This window comes from Rhinolophus sinicus, linkage group LG05, assembly GCF_036562045.2.
Source record: "Rhinolophus sinicus isolate RSC01 linkage group LG05, ASM3656204v1, whole genome shotgun sequence".
Classification (NCBI taxonomy): Eukaryota; Metazoa; Chordata; class Mammalia; order Chiroptera; family Rhinolophidae; genus Rhinolophus; species Rhinolophus sinicus.
In genome coordinates this window covers 68,305,001-68,323,417 of record NC_133755.1, presented here as the reverse complement: position 1 = coordinate 68,323,417, position 18,417 = coordinate 68,305,001, and the positions used below count along the sequence as shown (strand labels likewise).

The following is an 18,417-nucleotide window of genomic DNA, read 5'->3' as shown; positions in this document are numbered from 1 at the left end:
AATAGCATTTTCCTAGATTAATTTAGTAGCAGGGATCAAGAGCTTCAAAAATGCTCATGCCCTCTGACTCTACAATTCCACTTCTGGAAATGGATCCCAAGGAAGTCATCCAGAAGCGATGCAAAGGTTTTGCTACAAAGATCTTAGTCTCAGTAATGTTAATAATAGAAAGATGGACGTCATCAAAATGGCGGTGTGAGGTGAGCCTCTGTAAAGCTCCCCTGGAATTCACAACTAATCGGACAACAATAACTCCACAAAGGACTCCCTACAGAGCAGACAGGCAAGACGAAGAGGCCCACTACTGAATTCACCTAAAGGTGGGAGAATCGCGCAAGTGGGGAGGAGGGAAGGTAGAAGTGCGGAGACGGAGCCGCGCGGGGGCAGGACGCAGACCCAGCTCAGTGCTCCGAGCTCGCTGCTTCCCGGAACTACCGCAGCTGTGGGAGAGGGAAGAACTAGGACTGCTAGGGCTCCGCCAGGGCTCCACAGGGCTGAGGGGACAGCATATAACACAGCTGAACCCAATGCTCACAGCAGAGACCTTGGAGAAAAGACTGAGGGAAGAAGGCTGAAAATGGTAGTTTAAGCCCTCACTGCCGAGCAGAGAATGGAAGCCTTAGAATACAGATGCAAAAATCCTAAACAAAATTCTAGCAAATCGAATACAACAATGCATTAAAAAGATTATTCATCACGACCAAGTGGTGTTCATCCCCGGGGCACAAGGATGGTTCAATATACACAAATCCATCAATGTGATACATCACATAAACAAAATAAAGGACAAAAATCATATGATTATATCAGTTGATGCAGAAAAAGCATTTGACACGATACAACATCCATTTATGATTAAAACACTTAACAAAATAGGTATAGAAGGAAAATACCTTAACGTAATAAAGGCCATCTATGACAAGCCCTCAGCTAATCTCATAATTAATGGTAAAAAACTGAAGCCCTTTGCTCTACGTTCAGGAACACAACAGGGATGTCCCCTATCACCTCTGCTTTTCAACATAGTGTTGGAAGTCCTCGCCACAGCAATCAGGCAAGAGAAAGACATAAAAGGCATCCAAATTGGGAATTAAGAAGTTAAATTAACACTCTTTGCAGATGACATGATGCTATATATAGAAAACCCTAAAGACTCCACCAAAAAGCTATTAGAAACAATCAACGAATACAGTAAATTTGCTGGCTACAAAATCAACGTACAAAAGTCCATTGCATTCCTATATACTAACAATGAAATCTCAGAAAAAGAAATACGAAAAACAATTCCTTTTGCAATTGCAGCAAAAAGAATAAAATACCTAGGAATAAACTTAACCAAGGATGTGAAGGACATATATGCTGACAACTATAAGACATTTTGGAAAGAAATTGAAGAAGACACAAAGAAATGGAAAGACATTCCGTGCTCATGGATTGGAAGAATCAACATAGTTAAAATGGCCATATTACCCAAAGCAATATACAGATTTAATGCAATCCCCATCAAAATCCCAATGGCATTTGTTAAAGAAATAGAACAAAAAATCATCAGATTTGTTTGGAACCACAAAAGACCCCGAATAGCCAAAGCAATCTTAAGAAAAAAGAACAATGCTGGAGGTATCACACTCCCTGACTTTGGCTTGTACTACAGGGCTACAATAATCAAAACAGCATGGTATTGGCAGAGAAACAGACACATAGACAAATGGAATAGAATTGAGAACCCAGAAATAAAACCACATAAATATGGACAGATAATTTTTGACAAAGAAGCTAAAAACATACAATGGAGGAAAGACAGCCTCTTCAATAAATGGTGCTGGGAGAATTGGATAGCCACGAGCAAAAGAATGAAACTAGGCTGCTATCTGTCACCACGTACCAAAATTAATTCAAAATGGATCAAAGACTTAAGCATAAGACCTGACACAATAAACTGCATAGAAGAAAACATAGGTACTAAACTTATGGACCTTCAAAGAGCATTTTATGAATTTGACTCCAAAGGCAATGGAAGTAAAAGCTAAAATAAACAAATGGGACTATATGAAACTTACAAGCTTCTGCACAGCAAAAGAAACCATCGACAAAATAAAGAGGCCACCAACTGAATGGGAGAAGATTTTTGCAAATAGTGCCTCCGATAAGGGGCTAATATCCAGAATATACAAGGAACTCATGCAACTCAACAACAAAAAAACAAACAACCCAATTGAAAAATGGGCACAGGACTTGAAGAGACATTTCTCCAAAGAGGACATACAAATGGCAAATAGACATATGAAAAAATGCTCAACATCACTAATCATCAGAGAAATGCAAATCAAAACCACAATGAGATATCACCTCACCCCAGTCAGAATGGCTATCATCAACAAGACAAATAGTAACAAGTGTTGGAGAGGCTGTGGAGAAAAAGGAACCTTCATTCACTGTTGGTGGGAATGCAGACTGGTGCAGCCATTATGGAAGGCAGTGTGGAGGTTCCTCAAAAAATTACGAATAGAATTGCCATATGACCCAGCAATCCCTCTCCTGGGTATCTACCCAAAAAATCTGAAAACGTTTAGAGATAAAGACACGTGTGCTCCAATGTTCATTGCAGCTTTGTTTACAGTGGCCAAGACATGGAAACAATCAAAATGTCCTTCAATAAATGAATAGATAAAGAAGTTGTGGTATATATACACAATAGAATACTCTTCGGCGGTAAGAAAAGATGATATAGGAACATTTGTGACAACATGGATGGATCTTGAGAGTACGATGCTAAGCGAAATAAGTCAGACAGAAAAAGGAGAGAACCATATGATTTCACTGATATGTGGTATATAAACCAAAAACAGCAAAAGAACAAGACAAACAAATGAGAAACAAAAACTCATAGACACAGACAATAGTCTAGTGTTTACCAGAGGGTAAGGGGGGTGGGGGGTGGGGGGTGGGAGATGAGGATAAGGGGGATCGAATATATGGTGATGGAAGGGGAACTGACTCTGGGTGGTGAACACACAATGGGATTTATAGATGATGTAATACAGAATTGTACACCTGAAATCTATGTAATTTTACCAACAATTGTCACCCCAATAAATTTTTAAAAATAAATAAATAAATAATAGAAAACAATCAAATATCTACCAACGTGATTTAATAAACTAACCCATATAATGTGATTTAAAAGCTTTTGTAGAAAGAAATTCATTCACATGGCAAGATGCTCACTATATAATGCTGAAAGGGAAAGTAGGTAATAAACCATCAAGTATGTTTTTTTCCAAAATGTAAATGTGTTCAGAGAAAACGCATCCCCCCAAAATGTTAACAGTGTTTATCATAGGTTTTCATTTTTCATCTTTTTTACTTATCTGTATGCATTCCCTTTTGGTTTTATTTTTGACAGTGAAACGTGCTGTTTGTTTAAATTTTCAAGGATATATTTCAGCAGTGGGTCTTAGCCAGTCCTTGACCACAACTGTCAAGTTTTTCTGCTATGTAAGCTAACACGCATGCGCCAAAGCGTTTGTGGGTTAAACGATTAGCAACTGCATGTTGATTTGAGAAAGACCATTAATATCTTTTAAATTCATCACCAGCATGAGGAAAGGCAAATTCATCTCACAAAGTGTTCCCCGTTCCTTCCGGCAGCGCTGTCCTCTTTGTTTTCCTAACAGACCCGCACATGTATAGTGAACACATTGGGCCTCCCTCGGCCTCACACACACAGCATTATCTCCAGTCACTTGGGGGCGAATACTGTCATTTCCCAAACCAGCTGGTCATCAGTTGCATCTTTCAAAACACTCTCCCCCACCATCCAGCTCTTCCCACGGTCATAGCCACACTGCAAGCTAGCACTTTGCAAAAGAGCAAGGAGTTTTAAGTTGAATTGAAACGTAAACCTCATTTTGTTTTCCTTTTTGTTTTCTTGTTTCCTTTCTTGAATCTCCCAGATTCTGTCCCATTTTCTTATTCTTTCCCACAACAACAGTATTGATAGAAATTATGGAGGTCAAGGGTGTCCAATAAGAAACACAGGGCAGGGTGACCGGATGGCTAAGTTGGTTAGAGCCCGAGCTCTGAACAACAGGGTTGCCAGTTCAATTCCCACGTGGCCAGTGAGCTGCACCCTCCACAACTAGATGGAAGACAGCGAGCTGTCACTGAGCTTCTGGAGGGGCCGCCAGATGGCTCAGTTGGTTAGAGCGCAAGCTCTCAACAAAAAGGTTGCTAGTTCAATTCCCACATGGGATGGTGGGCTGTGCCCCCTGCAACTAAAGATTGAAAACAGCAACTGGACTTGGAGCTCAGCTGCGCCCTCCACAACTAGATTGAAGGACGACGACTTGGAGCTGATGGGCCCTGGAGAAACATACTGTTCCCCAATATTCCCCAATAAAAATGTTTTAAAAAAGAAAGAAAAAGAAACACAGGGCAATGTTTATCACCCCCTATGAGAGTGCACAGCCTTCCTTATAGCTGTAGGTGTAACATTTGTAAAGCCTCTGGAAAAAAAAAATGTTCTCGTGCTTTTAAAGTTATTTTAAGCCTTTACTGAAGAAAGTGGGTATAAGCCTAGCTAATACAACACATTATAACTTTAAATGCCACTAATGGATGTCTGTTAGTAATCATGCAATGACTTCAGTCAAACACTTATCCAGGCTATGCCCCTTTTAAACCGTAGAAGCTTAACAGAAAGGATAAAGTAAATCTTAATTCTAACATCAGCAACAGCATTTTTAAAAGACTTTATTATAATACCCTTCATTTAAACCTCACGATTTACCGAAACTCACGTAACTATTTATGGCTCATAAGTAGTACATTGTGATAAAATATATTTTCCGTGTACTGCATGGTTAATCTTTCAAACAAAACATACATAATTATAGGTGACCTTTCAATACGTTCCCAGACACATCTTAAAGTTAAATATGCCTACAGAGCCACATAACTCCAAGAAAACCTTCAAATCTTATTTCGACAAACAGCATAACATTATCAGTTTCATCAGATTCCATTTGTTTCTCCTAAATAGTTCATCAATGTACAAGTAAGCAAAAAGAAAAGGAGAAAAAAAATACAGAAACAAAATCTCGAAGTGCAGTTCATCATCTTACCGTTTCCTTTCTTCATCACTGGGCCATTTGGGAACATCTGGCCTCAGAGGAGGTGGTCATGCTCTGGGTAGGCCCACGGGTTTCTTCCCCCAAATGAAGCCAGCTGGGCTGATGTTGGTTATTAAATACAAAAGTGCATTTCAAAGTCAGCCCTGGATACAGTCACCAATTCCTTTTTCTTTCCCCCCAAAGAGCCTTGAGTCTCGTCCGGCAGCACGAGAGTGACAGCTCACTTATCAGATGAGCCAACAGTGCTGACACTAAAAGAAAGAAGAAAGTGGGCTCTGGGTGACTCTGTGTCAGAGTCTGTAATGGCTTTAATCCTCAGCAGTTACACATGTGGGGAACTATGAACAGGAAACTCAGAGCTGGGCAGACAGCCAGAATCATTCAGAAAAACATGCCAAACCCTTACAAAATATCAACACTCTGCACGTTCTCTTCTAGCGTTTCACAATGTTGTGTCTCTCCTCATATAACTTTGCACTGGACCTGGAAAAGGCTTGCCGACATGTCCAGCCTGTCATAAGTTCCTGTCATTAGAGTTTGGGGTCTCATACCCTCTCCCTTTTCTGCCGACCTCTCAATCCTTCTTATACAACATTCACAGACGTAATGCTACAGGATCCTTAATTCAGTTCTTTCCTATTTTCAGACCCAGGGCCGCTTCATGATATGCCCACCATCTGCCATGTGCCCTGGGAAAACAGTAAGGCTCTCTTCTCAGCGTCCCAGAGGTGGGGAGGCCCGCTGATCACCCTTCAGCTCAGGATGGTACCAGGGGTGTTGAGGGCAGAAGAACGCAGGCAAATGGGGGGCTTCCACACTTGGCAGCCTGATCCATCCAGGAGAGACAGCGTTGTCCAATACCCATTTTATTTCTCTATTATGACTCCTCTTGTGTTCTGCATTCAGACTCCTGAGTGATTCTCCCTACCTGAGCCCGTGTCTCTTCTCTATAATAATAAGAGAGACAGCAAGTGTGGACACTTTTTATGTGTCACATGGTTTAAAATGGACTCATTTTACGGATGAAGAAATTGAGGCATAGAAAAAGTAAGTACTTTCCTCAAGAATCCCTCAGCCAGGCAGATACAGCCCAGATTGACGTTGCTGTTCAAGTCCTACCTGGGATCAGTGCTATTTGTTTGGGAACAGGGTGTATGCATTCAGGGACAGTGCAATTTCCTTACTCTTCTTGGTATCCTTTCCAGAGGCCGTCCTAGAATGCCTTCCCATTCTAGGTAATTACCAAGTAGCCAAGTGATTAATTGGTAGATTAATGAGCTTTAATTGAGAGACAAATGTTCCCCTTTAGCCATAGACAGGGATTTCAACAACATTAAGAATAAGCAGAATGGTCTTGCAGTTTAAGGCAACATCCCTGTGGTGGTTTTGCTGACACTGTTAACCTGTCTAGAGTGAGCAGTCAGGTCTAGGCCATCTGGTAAACCAGCAGACTGCTAAAGACATAAGCTCGCTGAAGCAGCTGACAAGCCCCTCAAAGATCGGAACTTTCCACCCTTCCCCCATGCGGGGTAGCCATGAGGCTGGGGGGACAAACTCCACCCCACCCCCAACTTCAGGGTTGGCCCCACTGGTCTGATCCAGCCAGAGTCATTCTACATTTCCTTCTAAAGAGTTCAAGAATGGACATACCCAAGACAAAGCCATGCAGCACACGGGTCCCCTTGGCCATAACAAGGGCTCGGGGGTGGTCCAGCCAGAGCAAGGCTTAGAGCTTCTGTTCAGCAGTGCTGGGACGCATGCCCTCAAGAGGCCACCAAGGGCACCCTTCTTAAGACAAGGAGGGAAACAAGCTTGAGGCTGAAGCCCACACACAAGGGATGGTTTCCAGAGAACTGCAGAGAAAGTTCTAGACACTGATCCAACCCATATTCCCTCTGGAAAGTTCAGCGACGAGAAGCAATACATCCTTTTTGGTGTTTGTAAGCCATGTCAGATGAGTTGGGTTTTCAATTACCTGCAACCAAGTGTCCTGATTCCCACAGGTTCTCCCAAGGAGAGCAGTCATAGCTAGGAGCCAAGGGAGGGACACCTTGGAGTGTGACTTTCCTCGGCACAAACAGAGGATCATAGTTTTGCCTCTAATTCCTCCTTGTTCCTCTCCCTCTTCCTCGTCCTTTGTCTCCTTCTCCGCTCCTCTCCCCGCCCCCTTTCTGCCACTGTTCCTCTTCCTTTTCTTTTGCCCTCTTTTGATCTTCCCTCTCATAAAGAAAGACAGAAAGCCAACAAGGAGGCTCTGAGTGGACAAGAAGAGGCCAGTAAGGAGAGAGAATGCAGTCAGCAGGGACTTGCAGCTTTCAGACAAATAAATGCCTCCCTCCGAGTCCCCAGTCATGGCCCTTATGCTCAGAAACACTCTAGCGTCTTCTGGGGCCACTGGCCAGGAGCAGTGGACCCAAAGGGTAATGATATTTCATTCAACACATGCTTCTGGCCTTCCACTCAGTGCAGGACCTCTTCTGGGCTCTTTGGAAGAAAAAAAAGCAAAAAAGATCGGGAAAAACCAGCCTTGGCCCTGAGGAGCTTACTACCCAGTAGATACCATAGGCAGGTTACAGGTGGGGCACTAATGGGCTTAACCCACCGTCCGGATTCACCTCCCAAAATAGGAGTTTGTGACCCCATTTTTTCCCTAATCAGTTTAGCTTATGCTCTTAACCGCTCCCGGAGAGCAGAGATTTCATCTCAAGGATTGTTCTTACCCTCTTTTCCACTCCAGACATTCCTCCTTCTGGCTTCTCAGCGAGGAGAAAAAAATGTCGGGAATCTGCAGTGTTTAGTTAACATGTGTGAACACACACACATCTACTCTTGCCTGAGATTTGCAGTTGTTTAATTTCCCCCACAGAGTTCAGGGAAAACAGTCATAGTTGGCAACAAAAATTGAATGCCAGAAGTTAGTGGAAAATCTCCAAAACTCCAGGGTCATTTAAGAATGCTGGGACCCTGGGCCAAGCCCAGAGTTAATATTAAAACTATCAAAAGATATGATGCAATTTTGTCAGTAATATGGGCTTTGCAGAACCCCAGAATGTCTGTCTTTACATTTAAGAGGTCAGAAATAATCCATGTATTTTCCCAGAATAGTTTTATCAAAAACTTTATACATTCAGAATTGACTTGCATTTAAGAAAATCTTTAATGTGGTTGCAATCTGCATGTTTCCGACATATCACAAGTAATGAGAAAAGAGAATGTGAAGCACAAACAACAAGTGTGTGTGTGTTTGTGTGTGTGTGTGTGAGTGTATGTGTGTGCGTGCACACGCGTACCTGTGTGTAAGCATGTACATACCTGGAATCTAACTAAAGTTCTCCCTCCACGCGCTATGGATCCTTGGGAATGGGCGGTAAGCCTCTGTTTTGCTAAGCCCAGCAAATTAGTAATTAAAGAAATACTGACCTAGGCCCCAGGAGACTTGGGTGAGAGAGCCCACTCTAACTTCATCCGTGTGGCTTTGGGGAAATCACTTCACCTCTCTGGACCTCAGTTACTACATCTGAAAATAAAATACCATGTAGTCTAAATCCTTGTTGTGCAAAGTGTGGCCACGGAGCAGGAGAACCGCCAGGGAGCTGGTTAGAACTGCAGTCTCAGGCCCCACTCCAGAACTACTGACTCAGAGTCCGCATTTGAGAAAGATTCCTCAGACAACTCCTGTGCTTGTTAAAGTTTGAGGAGCACTGGCCTAAATCACCTCTAACGTGCCTTCCGGTGACACATTCTGTCAGTTTAACCTTTGTTCATTTCAACCGTAAAAGTTAAGAGGCCATGCCAGTGGCCACCGTATAAACTTTGTGGTTCAGATGTAATACAGAATTGTACACCTGAAATCTATGTAATTTTACTAACAATTGTCACCCCAATAAATAAAAAAAGAAAATGCTTCTGGTCTATGAAAAAAAACAAAAAACTTTATGGTTCAGCCCCGGAAGAATCTGGCTTGATAGTCGCTTGCTGATTTCACTCCTGTTCCAGGCAATGACCGAACAAGCCAGACAACCTCCGTAATTCCCCCAGACCACTAAACCACGCCGTGTCTTCTAACTTCCTACCAGACCCCTTAAGAGAATGCCATCCCTAAACACTTGATACCTTCAGACAGCCTCCACATGCATTACTGGGCCGGTCGGATTTTGCCAACACAGATTAGTGTACAGAAAAGGTTCTAGATGAATTATTACAGCGATAGTCTGAGCCCTGAATGAAGCCATGATCGCTAAGAGAAAGCATGAATTGACTGAGAATGAGCAAAGTCCATTGAAACTCATTGCATCTTCCATTTGGTGGGTACAGATGGGGAGAGTAGGCAGAACACTGGGCTTAATGAGTCAGGAGTTCATGGAAGCGTCTGCAAACCTCTTTCTCGTAAGCAAGATGAAGAGTGCAGTTAGTAGAGTTATACACTTTCACAAACACCCAAACGCTGTGACAAATGAGTCAACCTGAAGAGTGGTCTCCTATGGACAAGCTCAGATGCCGTGCTTGGTCCTTCCCAGGAAAGTGGCAGCCAGGCTGGGTGTGGACATGGCCATGGTCACCCTCCAGTCGTGGTGAGTCAAGAGTGGTGGAGGTGAGAAAAGCTGAAAGGAATGCATTTTACCCCAAAAAAGCAAATTCAAGATTAGAAAGCAGAACTGGAATCTGAAGCCAAAAAATTATCACGTGAGCATCGTCCAAAAGAACCAGAGTGGGGGCGCGGGTTGGGGGGGGATCCTGGTAATATTCCCCGAGACCATGCATGCAGGAGAGGAGAGGGCCTCAGAGCCAAGCTAGAGGCTGGGGAGGGAGCTGGGAGGTGCAGCTCAGGTCCCCACAGCAGAAGGACAAAGCTGCAGGCTTCCCATCTGAGGGAGGACCTGGAGCTAACACAGACTGTGAATTCACTGAGTGAGCAAACCAGGAACCCAAAAGATCCCATTAGGATGGAACCAGACACCAAACCTAACGATATGAAATTTTACAGAGACAAATCTAAAATCCTATTCTTACTTCCCAAACCTAATTTTGTCAGTACAGGACAGGGTGCACAGAAAGCATAAGCATCAGTGGAAAACAAGACCAAACAGCTGTCAGGGTCTTGGTTGACAAAGACATCTTCTGTGATCCTAAGTGTGACCAGAGACTGCGTGCTTAGCTGCCCTGGTAGAAGTACAATATCTAATTCAGGGTCACTCTGGAGATTGTCCTCTGGAGCACTGTTTTCCATACGTTCTCCCATCGTGGTACTCAGAGAAAATGATAACAACGGCTGCTCGTGGCCAGAGAAGACCGGCCAGGCTCTCCACCAGCCCATAGGCCAAAGGGGTTGATATCTGCATGCCTGGAAGCCATCAGGCCATGCCAGGGGCCTAGGTGCCCTACCCCAGAGATGGAACTAGGCCCATGGGGTAGAACGTTTCAGCGGCCAATTTAAGGGAGACCCTTATAGCAGTAGAGCCCTCAGCAATGAAATGGGCCCAATCCAATCATGGTGTGTTTTCCCCATCACTGAAGCACCCAAACAAAGCCACCTGAGGCCAGCATGAAGCTCATCATGGAATCCCTTCCACCATCTGATTTTGCCTTCAGTTTGTGGGTTCTTTTGTTTTCTTTCGTTTTGTTTTGCCCTTGTGACAGTCAGGGTGGTAGGAAGGGCATTTTCTCTTTGTTCACATTTTGAAATAGGCAACTGGGGGCAGTCGGGATAAATCCAAGAGTAGAATTTAGATCTACAAACTTCAAGTCCTTTTCTTGCTTACTCCATCTCAGTGCCTCACTGTCCATTTCTGTGAACTTTGGGTGCACTTCTCAGGTCTTTCAGTGAATAAGGAAATCACTGTTTTTAATGAGGTAAGATGCTATGTTACTTGTGTTCAGTATGTGTCAAGTTCTAAATATGAGTCACAGCCCAGTAAATGTGTCGGACTTGTGCCATTCAATATAAGGTGAACGGCATTGTCTTGAGTTCTTTGACAAAGGTTAACTAGTGGCACTAAACCAGTACAAGGGTTCAAAAGGTTCTGATTAGTACAGATTTTTAAAATATTTTTGCTATAAAAAGGAAACCACGATACAGAAGAGAGGGGAAATAAAGAAAAGATTAAAAGTCCTTCATGATCTATCTGCTGAATTTCTATCACTGTTGTATTTTGGAATATTTCTATGTTTTTTTTGTTTATGCAAAAATGTCTTTGTAATCTCTTTGATTCAACCTATGTCAGAAATAGTTTTTTGTGCTATTCCATGGCTTTCATAATTATTATATTTAGTATGACATATCTTCTCCTATTCTGACAAAGTTCCCTTTCTTGACAGTCTTCACTTCTTCATGGCTTTTGTTAGACATTTGGAAAGAAAAAAGATTTTCTTCACACACTACATGTTAAAAGTCTGGAAGGAAGGCATCGCCATAGCATCACCGTGGTTACTGGGAAAGGAAGAAACTGTGAATAACCCAGGCTTGTTTTCTCCTTCTTTAGATTTTCCCACGTGTTATCAATATTTTACCAAGAGTATGCATTACTTCTAATAGAAACTTTGAAAAGCTATGACATTAAAGCCTCAGTCACTACAAATTGAACACTCATGTGCTTCTGCCCCTTTTGTAGCTGCTGCCTCTCAAGGGGACCACAAACACCTCTGCATCCAGTACAAGAAAACTAATAGATTGTGTATTCGCTCAATTCATTTAACTTGAAGAACCATTATGATCAAGTGCCTTGGGAGGGTGTGTGTGTGTGTGTGTCCAGAAACTGCGTTTTTTGTTTGTTTGGTTGGTTGGTTTTTATACCTATATCCTCATAGATGAAGAGCAAGAACCACATTTATTTTCCTGCTTACTGCAAATGTGTTTTCAATTATCAAAAATGACATAAATAACCAGCTCTAAATGTACCTATTGGTTAACAAAAGGCTTCTGGGACTGTACTCCATTCTTTACTCAATTTCAAGCCCCGTCCTTCTTTTGTGACAAAGACTTATCCTTAAAATAAGTTCAGTTTCATTACTTTTCTCCTGTCCTGTCAGTGTAGAGAAATCCTAACTAATCATGATCCCTAAAGTTATTCTAAGCAGTAATTCTTGTTTTAAAATGATTCTTCCCGATTCCCCTCAAAGTGCCTCTCTGAGAAATCTGAGTGCTCATTATCTAAAAAGATGATTCTTAACAAGACATTCTCATGATATTTTACCCTATTTATTGCCAAGAGAGAAAGGCCCTTATGTGCAGGAGAAATACAAGTTCTGTAGTCCAGCCCCCAAAGATCATGAAATTTCAACAAGTCTCCTCTCCCCACATTTCACCACCCTCTTCCATAAAGCAAGGTGTGGGGTGAAATGATACCTAGAAGGTGCCAAGCTGAGAAGTGGTGGCAAAATTCAGAGACCACAAGTCATTTACTTCCCAGGCCTACACTTAAGACTTCAGCTCATTATTCTGAAGCCAGGTTTGCACTCAAACAGTCCAACGCCACCTCTTACCAGCTGTGTGGCCCTGAGCAAGTTTCTTAACATTTCTGTGCCTTGGTTTTTCATCCATAAAATGACACTATTTATCTGTATGTCATTGTGTTATGGAGAAGTTATATCATGCGTGTAAAGTAGAACAGAGCCTGGTATATATAATTAACGTTGTTATCTTTAATTCTCTTTTCAAAAAACAATACACCATATAAACAGAATGAAAACACTTTTTTTTTTCCTTTAAGAACATCTGACTCAGTGAGCAGTCCCTGTCTACCCTGGTTTCCTTCTACATCCCTGAGCACTTCTGTATTCTGAATTCTTTTCCTCCTCCTACCTTTTAGCCACTGAGACCCTTCAAAAACCATAGCTGCCAAATTGGACTCTTCGCTAGCTGATCATTTCAGCCCTCACCTGGGCTTCTGGCCTAGTCAGGACAAGTACCCACCCCCCTGGGCCCTTCTCCCTGAGGTTGTTCAACACTCCTCCACAGTAGCCCCCCACTTCATCCACAGTTTTGCTTTCCATGGTTTCAGTTACCTGTGGTCAATCGCAGTCTGAAAATATTAAATGGAAAATTCCAGAAATAGACAACTCTTACATTTTAAACTGTGTGCTGTTCTGAGTAGCATGATGGCCTCTCGCTCTGTCCCTTCTGGAATGTGAATCACGCCTTTGTCCAGCGTCTCCACTCTGTATGCGCTCCCCACCCATTAGTCATTCAGCAGATTCACTCAGCAGCCGAGTTGGTTATCAGTTGGACTGTTGCAGTCTCAGAGTGCTTGCATTCAAGTCACCCTTATTTTACCTAATAATGACCCCAAAGTGAAAGAGCAGTGATACGGGCATTCGGATATGCCAGAGAAGACATGAAGTGCATCCTTTAAGTTAAAATGTATGTCTGTGTAGGAAAAAACATTGTATGCGTATGATTCCAGACTAGCCACCGTTTCAAGCATCCACTGAGGGTCTTGGAATGTCTTCCCCATGGATAAAGGGGGTGACTGTATTGCCAACTTTTGTCTAGTTCTGCACCGGCCTGAGGACACAGCTCCTAAAACCCTGCTTTTGGGAACCCTGTGGTCAAAGTCAGCAGGATGTGAGCCCAGAGTTGTTCCTGGGGCTGTGAGAGATGTGTGAACATTGGCATGGGTTTGGGGGGTATCTCCACCAAATCAACCTGGCTAATTGAGCTGCCTCCTCTGGCTCTCCCACAAACGGACTCTATACCCAGACTTTCCTTTTAACTCTCAACATCAGGCATTATTATTAACTCCCCCTTAACTCCCTTATCCTGTTCCCCCTCATCCCGTTTCTACAGTCATCATAACTCCTTTACTTCCATTACTTCTTTAGATTTGATTTTTTAAATAACCAATAACAATTTCCCCAGTGAGCTTGATTTTATTTTTAAAATCTTTTTTCTGGAGAGGTGGAGACAAAGACCATTTGCTCCATCATCATTAACATATTATATGATAGAAGGTTGAAATTATATAAAGTATGTATGTGTGTACACACACACACACACACACACACACACACAGAGGTCAGACAATTAAGTTTGTGAACTCATCCTAGAAAAAGTGCTACATACCTCACTGCTGAATATCACTATGGTCACCTTCGAAGAACTCCCCTTGGGAAGTTATGCACGGACACCAGCACCTAGTCCACCCTTCAAAGCAATTTTGGAACTCTTTTTCTAGAATGGCCATCAGAGCTGTCATTGCATTACCCTTGATGTCCTGAATGTCATCAAAATGTCTTCCTTCCAATATTTCCTTTATCTTTGGGTAAAGAAAGAAGTCATTGGGGGCCAGATCAGGTGAGTAGGGAGGGTGTTCCAATAACAGCTATTTGTTTACTGGCTAAAAGCGCCCTCACAGACAGTGCCGTGTGAGCTGGTGCGTTGTCGTGATGCAAGAGCCATGAATTGTTTGTGAAAAGTTCAGGTCGTCTAACTTTTTCACGCAGGCTTTTCAGCACTTTCAAATAGTCAACTTGGTTAACTGTTTGTCCAGTTAATACAAATTCATAATGAATAATCCCTCTGATATCATAAAAAGTTAGCAACATCGTTGCAACAAGTTTGCGAACTTAATTGTCTGACCTCATATAGCACATGTATATGTATATACACACGTATATTTATATGCAAATATTCATGTATTTAATGGCTTATAAAAAAGCCAATTACCTGGTCTTTCCACCAAATGGATTTAGGAACTCATCTGCTAATAGACTGAAGACAAAACTTTAAGCCACACAGGATAAAGAATGAGATTTAAAATATTTCACACATAAAGGTAGAACTCAGAAAGGATTAAAGCCTTCTAGAAGTATAAACAAGAAAAGAAAGAAAATCCCCAGAGGCAAATAGCAGAGAAAATTGGTAATGTCTGCCTATCTCCAGGTTCAGACTGATGGTGTGTGGGCTCCTGGCACCTCACAGGGGTTTGGTATGCTCTGGAAAGTCACAAGGCAATTTAAAGTAGACCTAGGGTCCTTGACTGAAGGAAATGTAAGTATGCCCTGGAGGAAAGCACTCTCAAAATGAGCCTCAAAACGTTTCACTAATAGGTTGCAAACAAATCTGGCTTCACAACCAAAAATTTCAAAATACACATGGACATAAATTATTAAGCATGCGCAGAAAAGAATCTAAGTGGAAAGGCTGGTAAAAGTTTTTTTAATATTGAATGATCAAATATAGAATGTGTATGTTTAAAAATTTTGAAGGGAATCAAATCATAGTAAGGGGCAAAAGAACATAAAATACTCAGGCAGTTTAAAAACACATACACACATGTTCTATTTATTTAAATTAACCATGTATTAGGCCGTAAGTTTAGAACTAATTTGAAATCTTTGGTATCAGGTACAGACCCTTTTTTTTTTTTTAACTACAATTCAATTAAGTTAGAAAGAATAACAAAGACACATATATTTGGAAAAGTAAATGTATATTTCTATCTAACTCATGGTAATAACAGAAATTAGAGTATACAGTATATATTGTTTTAGTACGCAAACTTAAATGTTAAAACTATAGCGATTCTAAACTCAGGAGAGTGATTGTCTCTGAGGGAAAAGCATCGAGGCAGGAGTGGAGCACGCAGAAAATCGTCAAGATGTGGATAACGTTCTAGTTCCCAGATTACTTGGTGGGTTCATGGGTGCAGGTTTGTTAACTTCCGACTTTATACATTACATTTATTCTTATGTAAACTTCAGATATTTCATACTTTAAACATTAAAAATAATGTCTCTGTCTTGTCTTCTTGTTTTGTGACAATGTGGATGAACCTAGAGGGTATTATGCTAAGTGAAATAAGTCAGACAGAGGAGACAAATACCATATGATTTCATTTATATGTGGAATCTAAAGAACAGAATAAATGAACAAACAAAACAGACCCATAGATACAGAGAGCAAACTGAAGATTGCCAGATGGGAGAGGATTTGGAGGGCTGGGTGAAAAAGGTGAAGGGATTAAAAAGTAAAAATTGTAGTTACAAAACAGTCACAGGATGTAAAGTACAGGTAGGGAATCTAGTCAGTAACATTATAACAACCATGGATAGTGCCAGGTGGGAACTAGACTAATCAGGGGGAATCACTGCCTAAATTATATAAATGTTTGACTACTATGCTGTTCACCTAAAACTAATACTGAATGTCAACTGTAATTAAAATACAAAAATAATATTAAAAAGAAAATTTTGTAGCGGAACTTGATCATATAAAAGAGAATTTATAAATAAGTGGAATTTTTCTTCCTAATAGATAAGTTGGGTTTTTTCCCTGCATTCATTCTTTATCATCATTGCAAACACCTCTTTTTACCACAACAGAAATTGGATTAGGTGTTTTCCCCCCATGACTATTTTTTTTTTTTAATGACATCACTATTGTCCCACAAGAATATGTGATCCTCAGAGGAAATATCTGGTTCATGACGTGGAACACTGTGGTGGAGGGAGGAAATAGTCTAAAGGTTAAACTCTTGGCCAACAGCTGTGAACTGAAGAACTTGCTCAGTTTTGACACATTTGTAAATCTGTGAAAGTCACCACTATCAAGATAATGAATATATCTATCATCTCGAAATTTTTCTCATGTCCCATTGTAATTCATCACAACTGCGGCTTCCCAGGCCCCAGGCCACCACTAATCAGCCTTTCTGTTACTGTTGATTAGTTCGCATTTTCTCAAATTTTATATGAATGGATCATATATTGCATGCTTTTTTTTGTCTGTGTTTTTTTCACTCTGCCTTCTTTTAAGATTAATTTGTATTGCAGTATGTATCAATAGTTGGGTTTTTTTAATTGCTGAGTAGTATTCCACCATATGGATAGACTATTATTTGTTTATCCATTGCATTGTTGATGAACATTTGAGTAGTTTCCAGTTTGGGGCTGTTACAAATAAAATTGCTGTGAACATTTGTGCACAAGTCTTTGCAGGCTTTCATTTCTCTTGGGTAAATGCTTTGGAGTGCAATGTTTGAATCAGACAATGGGCGTATTTTAAACTTTTTTGAGAAAATACTAAATTGTTTCCCAAATTAGTTGCACCATTTCACATGTCCACCAGCAGTATTTGAGAGTTCCATTTCCTCCACATTTTCACCAATAGTTAGTAGGGTTAATCTTTTTAATTTTAGCAATTCTAACAGATATTTCCCTAAGGACTGGTGGTATTGAGCATCTTTTCATGTGCTTATTTCCCATCCATCTGTATTCACTGATGAAACTTCGTTTCAGTATCTTGCGTTTTTAAATTGGATTGCTTGTTATCTTAAGAGTCCTTTATCTATTCTAGATACAAGTCCTTCATCAGGCATAAGAATTGCAAATATTTTCTGTGGCTTGTCTTTTTTATTGTTTCGAGTGTCTTTAGAAGAGCAGAAAAATTTTAATTTTGATGAAGCCCAATTTATCTTTTTTTTTTTCATGGACTGTGCTTTGGTCATAAATATATCTGCCTAATCCAAGATCACCACTGTTTTCTCTTATGTTTTCTTCTAGAAGTTTAAGCATCTTAGGTTTTACATTTAACTCTATAATCCATTTTGAGATAACTTTGTAGATGGTTTGAAATATGGATCAAAGGCTTTTTGCATGTGTGCTTTTACTTTGCATATGGGTATCCAATGGTTCCAGCACCGTTTGTTGAAAAAACCACGCTGTCTCCATTGCTTTTTGAAGCTTTGTCATAAATCCGTTGTCCATATGTGTGTACCTCTATTTTTAGATTCTATTCTGTTCCATTTATCTATTTGTCTTTATACCAATACAACACTGTCTTGGTTATTGTAGCTTTATGATAAATCTTAAAAATGGGCAGTTCGTGATAGGCAATAAGAAAAGGCTCTGATGGGAGAGAGGAGGGAAAGTTCATAGGTTAATTTTTTAGGGAAATAGTTGTTTTTTGTTCCTCTCCTGTGTGCGTGCGTGCGTGTGTGTGTGTATGTGTGTGTGTGTGTGAAAGAACTGACTACTGTCACTTTGCTAAATAAAATATTTCTCCTAGGAAATACCTTTCTACATATCTGCACTGCTAGGCCTTAATAGCTATTTCTTTGAAAATCAAAAAATATAAAAACTGTGTCACCTTTATCATCTTGTTAAGTACAAATGTAGCATCCCCTCACATCTTCATTTGTATGGCCAAGTAATATATTCTTATGTCTGAACATAGTAATGCATATAGTTATTTCCTAGATTCACTGTCCGATAATAAGGAACCTTCTAAAATGTTGGTAGGAATCAGTTAGTAGCTTTTTCTAGATAACTCTGTGGCAAAACTGGA

General features: G+C 40.9%; 1 protein-coding gene across 4 annotated transcripts in view; it reads right to left on the bottom strand.

Moving 5' to 3' along the window:
- The window catches only part of IL1R1 (interleukin 1 receptor type 1), a 75,532-nt gene extending 67,662 nt beyond the window's left edge, over window positions 1–7,870 (bottom strand). The window contains exons 1-2 of one of the 4 annotated variants that reach the window (XM_074332457.1): window positions 7,856–7,870; window positions 5,127–5,386 (exon numbers count right to left, since the gene is read on the bottom strand). The gene's annotated coding sequence lies outside the window, so the exon portion shown is untranslated. Of the gene's footprint in view, window positions 1–5,126; window positions 5,484–7,855 lie in introns of those variants that run through there. The other 3 variants (XR_012496426.1, XM_019753872.2, XM_019753875.2) reach the window with 3 other exon arrangements.
- Between the last annotated feature and the right edge of the window lie 10,547 nt (window positions 7,871–18,417).